Source organism: Nuphar pumila, chromosome 4 (assembly GCF_984573655.1).
Source record: "Nuphar pumila chromosome 4, dmNupPumi1.hap1.1, whole genome shotgun sequence".
Taxonomy (NCBI): domain Eukaryota; kingdom Viridiplantae; phylum Streptophyta; class Magnoliopsida; order Nymphaeales; family Nymphaeaceae; genus Nuphar; species Nuphar pumila.
Window position 1 is genome coordinate 13,742,185 of NC_143252.1, and position 9,334 is coordinate 13,751,518.

The window sequence follows — 9,334 nt, forward strand, 5'->3', positions numbered from 1 at the left end:
AAATATCTTGTGGTTATCTCGTATAAATTAGTGGAAAAGGACGTAGTCATTATTAAAAAGTGTTATTTTTTTAAGCATTTGTTTTGGTTTATGTTTGTATGTGAAGACATGGATCGGATTCATCATGTTTAAAGAGTGTATACTTCTTAAATTCTTAACTGTTTTTTTTATTACTTTTGATGATCTCATATTGTTTTTGAAATATTTGATTTTGATTTTTGTTTCATTTGGGAATTTTGACATCTGGGAGCTCAACAATTGCTTTTCTTCCCCCCGCCCCTTAAACCCCTTCTGGTTTGAAATTTGTTGGGCTTAACATTCCCAATTTTAAGATTTTGATTTCCCCACAAACTTTGTAGCCTTTTTGGGTTTTGCTTGTGTGTGAAAACTTAGGTTAGTTTGTATGGTGTGGAAATAATATTGTTTCTGCTGCAACAGAGCCATTTTCGTGGGCTGAGAGAGGCTCCACATGGGACCGTTTGCTTAGGTGCCAAACCTTCTAGATACAGTTTGAATTTCAAATCCCACAACCATATTGATCAAATTATAGTGGAAGTGAAATAGAAATCAGTCGCTCAGAACAATTTCATATATTTCGAAAAGAAAGGTTCATGGTAGATTATTTTTAGAATTTACACAACATTTTTCACATGTGAATTTTGATTTTTTTGTAATATTTTATTGAACAAACTAATTGTACACAACATGCAGTCTGCTTAGCAATAATTGTCAGCCACTAATCAATTACAAGGTTGTTATATGTCACACTATATATTGTGCATTGTGAGATTTTTTAGTGTATGAAGTAAAACAGGTTGCTCTTCTAGAAATTGATTGTCTAATATCTTTGATTTAACGACCACAATATTACATTTTGATTTTGTAAACTACCCACTGCCATTTTTTTGTTCAAGTGGTGCTTTCTTGATTTTCTTTGAACAGGAAGATATACTAATTCTCTAAAATAAATAATCTTGAATATTTTTTTTTTGGACATTACAATATCTTAATGGTGCACCTCTAACCCTAGTCTTTCTAGTAATTGATTGGCTTTTCATTATTGATGGGAATCTGTCTATCTGGTTTTGGTTTGATTTGTACTTTTGAATTATAGTTATTTTCCTGTTAAACTAGTGTTTTATGTGACAAATATCCTAGCTGTGATATTTCATTGACATTACCATTGTCATTCATTTATTGTACTTGTTACAAAAGTGTTTATTTGATCAATGCAAACATTTTCGGATGTGTTTGTTTGGTGCTTATTGCAGGGCGAAGCAAGTGGGTCAAATCTGCAAATCTGTTGTCATTTGCTTCTCTCTCTTCAAATTTGTATGCCTGGCTGGTGGCGCTCTGCTGGAGGTAAACATTCAATGTTGCTGGCGCACTCGTCTTTTTGCATACAGCTCACACATCACAGATGCCAAGCAGGCCTACCAATGTTGCCGGAGGCTTGCCTGATTTCATCTGTTGCTTCCCTTCCTGTTCTCTGCACTATTTTCCCTCCTGTTGTGACCAACAGGTTGTCTCAAGTGGTATGGGATATTTGGTATGCCCGTTTCTGCAGCGGTGCCTTTAGCTTTTTATGTATCTGTATTTTTATTCTTCAAAACTTTTTCTTTGCAGCTTAATTATCCTGTCCACTGGTTGTACTGTTCTATTATCCAAATGTTGTCTCATCGTTCGGTTCACCATTTATTGTTTCAATAGTTCTTTCAAAAAACAAATGTTATCCTTATACATATATATACTTATACAGAGAAAAAGAGTAACATGTATCGTCAAACACATAAAGTGTTTCGCACTCCAGAGATTTAATGACGGTCTTGACCGCCAATAAATCTTTAACCACTGCTAATGCTAATTGTCATTTTTTGAAAAAAAAAAACCGTGCGTTATTACGCTGCGCATTTTTTCTTTTTTTCGTAAAAAGGACCTCTAGCACGGTTCTGACACTAATTGTCATTTTTCTACCCAGAGATTTAGCGGCAGTCAAGACGGCCTCTAAATCTCTTGAGTGCAAAAAAAATGAGAAAGCATCGTTGTTTGATAACGCACGATCAAGGGCGACGCTTCATCCGACATCATCATCAGACCAATCTTTCTCATTAATGATGGCTAGCTTTGCTGAAAAATGAATGTAAGTACGAACAAAAACCTAAATTTTGTTGGGTCTTTGAAAACCACACGTGTGTAGATGCCCTGAATCAAAATGACAAAAACTTAAAAATCACAAGAAAACCATTCCAAAAGGCATATTGTATGATAATATCTTTTGTGCATGATTTTACAATGCACGAATAGTTGTGCATTGTAACACTTCTCGTATATAAGTGTTTCCAACAAAGAAAACTTTGTTATGTACAAAGCAAGTATGCTTGCCGCTAATTTGTGGTTGTTCTTGCCTTGAGCGATTAAAATCGATTGGCATCAATGGATGCTTGGAGAATCCCAGTTCTGGTGGACGACCTGCCTTTTTGAGTCCTTGATGGAGGTGATTTAATATCTCTGAAGATGTGTGCTTAATTCATGAGAAAGAAAGCACCTTATGAACGCATAGTAGTGAGAGACACTTTACTCACAAAGGAAGGGATGGAGAGCAGTTTGAGTAATCCCTTTTCATGTAAATATCTTACTCACACAAAGAAAGCACCTTATGATCTAGGGTTGCATTTTTACATGTAAATATCTTCTTTTTTTCTTATTTTTTACAGATCCAATATTACCACCTCCTCGAATCTAATTCATATATGAATCTGAATTCATATCTATTGTTTGAATTTTGGGTCCAAATTAAGAATAAAATAAAAGATTCATTTTGGGTGTTTTTGGACATTTGCGATTGGTTGGGGTTTTTCTATGCATGTTGTTTGTCGTGTCCACAACCCATACTTTGACCACCAGCATTTTTACCACATTTGGCAAAACACTTTTGTGAAGATTTCTTTTTATTTAGACAATTAACCTTGCGGAATAACAAGTTAGCAACAAAATAGATTCAAACGCCTAAAAATACAAACTTTACAAATTGAAAAGTTAAACACTTGAGAAACATTATTTTTTATTTTTTTATATGTAGAAGGAAACTCCGCCTGTTTAGTTATACACTGCCGGTCCCAAGCCCGGATAAAGGAGGAGGGTTGCGCTAGGCCAGTGACAGCTAGCATAAAAACTTATTCACACCCTATGAATATGAACCAATATGAGAATTTTGTTGGGGCATTTCCTACTGAACGACGCGTTGTACTCTATAGGCTCGGAGGCAGTGATAAATGAGCAAGGGTTGCTAGGACATTGCCCAGAAGCAACGCGTCACACCGGCGCCCAGGTGTGGTGTCAAATAGGCAAGGGTTCTCTCACTTTATTAGACGGGTGGGGGTAAAGAAGATAGTTCAAGACCATAAAATAAGGTTAGCCACTTGAAACATAGGGTCTTTAACTGGTAAGTTGGTAGAGTTAGTAGATGTTATGTGTAGGAGAAAGATAGATATTTTATGTCTACAAGAGACCAAATGGGTAGGTGAGAAAGCAAAAGTGATAGAACCTTAGGGATATAAGATTTGGTATACAGGAATAAATAGGAATAGGAACGGAGTAGGGATTGTTATTAGTCGTGAGTTTATAGATAATGTAGTTGAGGTCCGTAGGAAGGGTGATAGGACTTTACTTATTAAATTAGTATTAGTTACGGATATAATTAATATTATTAGTGTTTATGCACCTCAAGTAGGTTTAGATGATTACATTAAGCATCAATTTTGAGAAGATTTAGATAAAGTAGTACAAGGGATATCTTATGAAGACAAGTTTTTCATCGATGGTGACCTTAATGGACATGTAGGCATTAATAGGGATGGATTTGAGAGTATCCATGGAGGGTATGGTATAGGAGAAAGAAACGAAAGTGAAGAAAGGATTTTAGATTTTGGTTTGTCCTATGATATGATCTTAGCAAACACTTGGTTTAGGAAGAGGGAGTCTCACCTAATAACATTTAAAAGTAGGGTTAATACGAGTCAAATAGATTTTTTCTTACTTAGAAAGAGAGATAAGGGTTGTTACATCGATTGTAAGGTTATATCGGAAGAAAGTGTAGCTACACAACATAGAGTCTTAATTTTAGATCTTAGAATTAGAAAATGCCGCAAAAGGGATAGACATAGAATAAATCCTAGAATTAAGTGGTGGGCACTGAAAGGATCTAAACAAGGAATGTTTGTAAGGCAGGTAGTTAAGAAAGTTGATTGGTGTCTCGAGGAGGATTCAGAATCAATGTGAAATAAGATAGCGGGTGGCATGAGAAAGGTGGCTAAGGAGGTATTGGGTGAGTCTAAAGGCGGCGCATCGCTAGGTAAGGATACGTCATGGTGGAAGGAGGATGTCAAATTAGCTATTAAGGTTAAAAGAGAGTTTATAGAAATCTAAGTAAGAGTCGTGATAATGAGAATTTGGAGAAGTATATGATAGCAAAGAAGGAAGCTAAAAAAGTAGTTTGAAACGCGAGGGATAAGGTATATAAGGAGGTTTATGACAAGTTGGATACCAAAGAGGGTGAGAAGGATATTTATAAGCTTGCAAATATGAGAGATAGGAAATCGAGAGATCTGGGTATGGTTAGATGTATCAAAGATGAAACGCAAAGGGTTTTAGTTAAAGATGAGGAGATTAAGGAGAGATGAAAAGATTATTTTGATAAGCTATTTAATGGAATTCATGCTTAGGATCTTGGAGACTTCTTCATTCCTTTTCATGAGATGAATCGAGACTTCATGTGCAAGATTCAAAAGAAAGAAATTGCAGAGGCTTTGAAGAAAATAAAATCAAGAATGGCAGTTGGCCCAGATGGTATACCTATCGAGGCTTGAAAATGCTTGGGTGAGAAAGGTTTAAAATGGTTGACAAATTATTTTAACAAGATTTGGCGGACAAATAAGATGCCTAATGAGTGGAGAAAGAGTACTTTGGTGCCTTTATATAAGAATAAGAGTGATATACAAGATTGCACAAACTATCGTGATATAAAACTCATGAGTCATACTATGAAACTTTGAGAGAGGGTGATTGAGTATAGCTTGAGGAAGGTTGTCATGATATCGGAGAATTAATTTGGTTTTATGCATGAAAGATCAACTATGGAAGCTATACATCTTTTTAGACAACTTATTGAGAGATATAGAGAGAGGAACAAAGATTTGCATATGGTTTTTATTGATTTGGAGAAGGCATACGATAAAGTACCTAGGGATGTTCTCTGGTGGACAATGATGAAGAAAGGTGTTTCTCTCAACTACATTAGTATAATTAAAGATATGTACGAAGGAGTAGTAACCAATGCCCGCACTTGTGGAGGGGTGACAACCAATTTTCCTATAACGGTTGGGTTACATCAAGGATCTGCATTAAGCCATTTCCTATTTGCTATAGTGATGAATGAGCTTACGAGATCAATTCAAGAAAATGTGTCGTGGTGTATGTTGTTTGTTGATGATATTGTTTTGATTGATGAGTCTAGAGCTGGGGTTAATGCTAAGTTAGAATTATGGAGGCAGACATTGGAAGCAAGAGGTTTTAAGTTGAGTAAGAGTAAGACAGAATATATGGAATGTCATTTTAGTAAGAAACGAAGTAGTGATGGGAGTGTAGTAAAGCTTGGTGAGCAAGAAATACTGGTGGATGACTGTTTCAAATATTTGGGATCTATCATTCAAAAGTATGAAGAAATTGATGAAGATGTAAATCATAGCATAAAGGTTGGGTGGATGAAATGGAAAAGTGCAACTGGAGTGTTGTGCGATCATAGAATGCCATTGCGGTTGAAGAAAAAGTTTTATAGGATGACAATTAGGCCCGCTTTACTATATGGTACAGAATGTTGGGCTGCCAAGAGACATCATATTCAAAAAATGAGTGTAACTGAGATGTGTATCCTTAGATGGATGTGTGAAAATGCAATAAAAGATAATATTCAAAACGAGAAGATACGTAAGAAGGTAGGCGTTGCATCCATTGAAAATAAAATGAGAAATAATTGTTTACGGTGGTTTAAACATATATTCGGCGAAGGCCTAATGATGCTCCAGTTAGAAGGATGAAAAAATGAGAAAATATATTAGTTAAAAGAGGTCGGGGTAGGCCTAAGAAGACTTGGATTTAGATGATAGGAAAGGATATAAATGCTTTGAACCTCACTGAAGACATGACATTGGATAGAAATGATTGGAGGAGAAGAATTCATGTGGAAGACCCAGAATGATTCCCTTTTTTGGTTTATATCGCCGACCCCAATTGTTTTGGGATGAAGGCGTAGTTGTTGTTGTTATATGTAGAGGGGGCGGCTAGTATCGATTGTAACCTGAGCTAGAGTTGGGGAAGGTGGTTGTAAAACTGGTCTTCCTAAATCTATATTGTTTCCAACGGTAGGTGGGGTGTTTCCAACGGCAGATGGGGTGGTGAAGACTTTTATTCTATATCCATATGACTACCTTCATCCTCCTCGTCTTCCTCGTCATCGTCCTCCTCATTCTTATCTTCCTCTTCCTCGTTCTCCTACTAATTTATATTATCCTCCCCATGACCCCCCACCCCCCTCAGACATGCTGCCTCGTGAATCATGGTTTGGGAGTGAAGGAGGCTGGTTTCCTTGGGTGGGCCTTCATGAAATGGTTGTTGATTTTCTTTTTTCTGCCCATAGTGAAATGTTGAAAAAACTTTGGCACATGTCCAGTAATTCACAGTAAGAGAAATTGAGAGGGAAAATTTGAAACATACCTTAATCGATAATGAGGTATTTCTCACCAATGACATGTCCAAGATGCTTAAAAATATCATCTTTCCAAAATTTATTCTTAAGACCAACTCAAACCCACGTAGGACGGTAAATGATAGAGACAAATTTCTCCACTTGATCCCTGAATAAGAACATGATCTCATTGATCATTAACAATGAATGCTTCACTTCCTCCGTGTCATCCATGTATTCAAATGAGAGATGTTGTGGTTGTCCTTATGCAAATCAAAGTTCACCAGCCCCGGACAGTTGAATCCTTTGCTCAATCCTTTAAGGAGCTTCTACTCTAGGAATATGGTCGGTGAATGGCCAACTAATCAAGAATTGAAAATTCATCCTCCACTCGAAACGGTACTGAGACGAGATGTTGATCACCGCACAGTCACCCCAAGCATATGACTGACTTAGCAAATGGCAAAATCTTTGTGATAAGTTGTTAGATCTTGACCTTGAGTCCAAGGGGGTTGGGATGGAATCCATTGTTGAGGAAACACACAGGATGACTAACTGACGAAGGATTCAGGGAGAACAATAGAGGAAGGAGAACCAAAGAGTGTTCAAGTAAATGAAGCACTCCATAATCTGTTCTACCTCTTGATAAAGTGTTTTGCCAGAACACGGCTGAAATAGGAAGAAATATGAGACTAGACTTCCAGTCCTATCATGGTACTTCTTCCTAATGCTGCCAAAATACTCGTGAAGATCATACGACCGTGAGCAATACATTAAAAAGGAATAGGAGGGAGGGAGGGAAGATTATGGGAGAGGGAATACAATCTTGAGCAAATTGGCACATAACCTGAGATTCGCTCAAATATCATGTGAATGATCGACATACTTAAATTAAAGAATGAGATCAGCCCAAACAAAAGGAGATTTACAATTACTTTGCGCGTACGTACCTACTGACATTTACACTAATAATTTAGAAAGAAGAGGCTCACAAGTACTACCACATTATCTGCTCAACATCTAACATCAGTTGAAACAATTATGAATCTCTTAGGAAAGTACACTAAATAAACACTGACCGACATACTCTACTTGAAAAATGAGATCATGCTTACTTGTAAAGGAGATTCAGAGTTGCACTAATACCTTACGAATATGAGGCTCGCAAGTACTAACACAGTATCTTTGCAACATCTAATATCAGCTGAAACAAGTTGTGAATATCATAAGAGAGATGCACACTAAATATATGCTGCCAGACATCCACTAGTATTCCTCGTAAAAGTGTGAATCCACTTTGGGTAGGAGATACACTGTATTTTTCTGTGAATGCCACAATTTTGAGCAAAACACTTGCAATGGGTACAATTGTTCAACAAAAGTCAAAAAATCAGCATTTTGGCAAATTAGTAGCTATTTGCGAGAACCGGCCAAATTTTGTGAACAGAACGGTCATTTTTCAAAAAAAAAAACACATGGCAAGTAATTAAAATTAGTGTGGCTGCCTAGTGATATGTCAGGAGATGGGTGCAATCACATAGGTAGGGGTGTCAATGGGTCGGATTTGGTTCAGACCCAGGTGGGACCAAACTCATATTTGATTTAAGTTAATGGTACGGGGACTGGACTAGGGTCCAATCAGAACTACCGTAAGAAAAAACTTACCTGGACCCTATAAGTACTACATGAACCAGACCCAGACCATACAAGGTAAAATAATATATTTTGTCTTTTTTACATAGAAAAGCTGTAGATCTTTGTCGGAAACGGGTCTGGTATGAAATTTCATAAACCATACCCAGCTCCATATATTAATCGGATCCTTTGAATCCCAGCTCCATATATTAATCGGATCCTTTGAATCTGACCTGGATTCTAATCAGACCTCCTTGTTTATCATCAAACCTTGACCCTATAGGGTTTGCTACATGTTGGGTTCAGGTTAAACCCAACCCGTTGACACGCCTACACATAGCGCATCATGTTTTCAGGATTAGAACACGAAAGTAAAATCTTAATATGCATTTGACTTGGACTTGTTTGCTCAATCAGGTTTTCCTTTGGAACCAAATCGATCTCAGATATGATTTGGATCTAAATTCATGCAATTGTATTTGTAAATTGTACCTGGTCCATACAATTATATCTAATCTGTACCTGAACTTATTTGATTTCAGTCTTACTTTTGTACGCAAAATCATTTCATATCAAACCCATTTCAACTGGTTGTGTATAGTATGTATCAAAATCGACCCAACTGGTTGTGCCCAAATCTGATGAGCACCCAAAAACTATTTAGTAGGTGATTTATCACGCCATTAATATTAATAGGGTTTCTTTTATGATAAATAAGTTTCTTATCAAAGAAAAACAAAACCTAATAAAACTCAATTTTTTTCATCTCTAAATTTTTGCATGCTCTTTTAACGCCTTTTCAAATTTACCACTTATGGTGAAATCTGTTAACATATAATATTAGAGGATATTTAACTTTATTAAAAAGAGTCCTTTTAATATCTGAGTCTTTTATTTCCGAATCTATTAACTCCATACAGGTCCTCCATATTTCTTTGTGCTTAATCCAATATATATCCA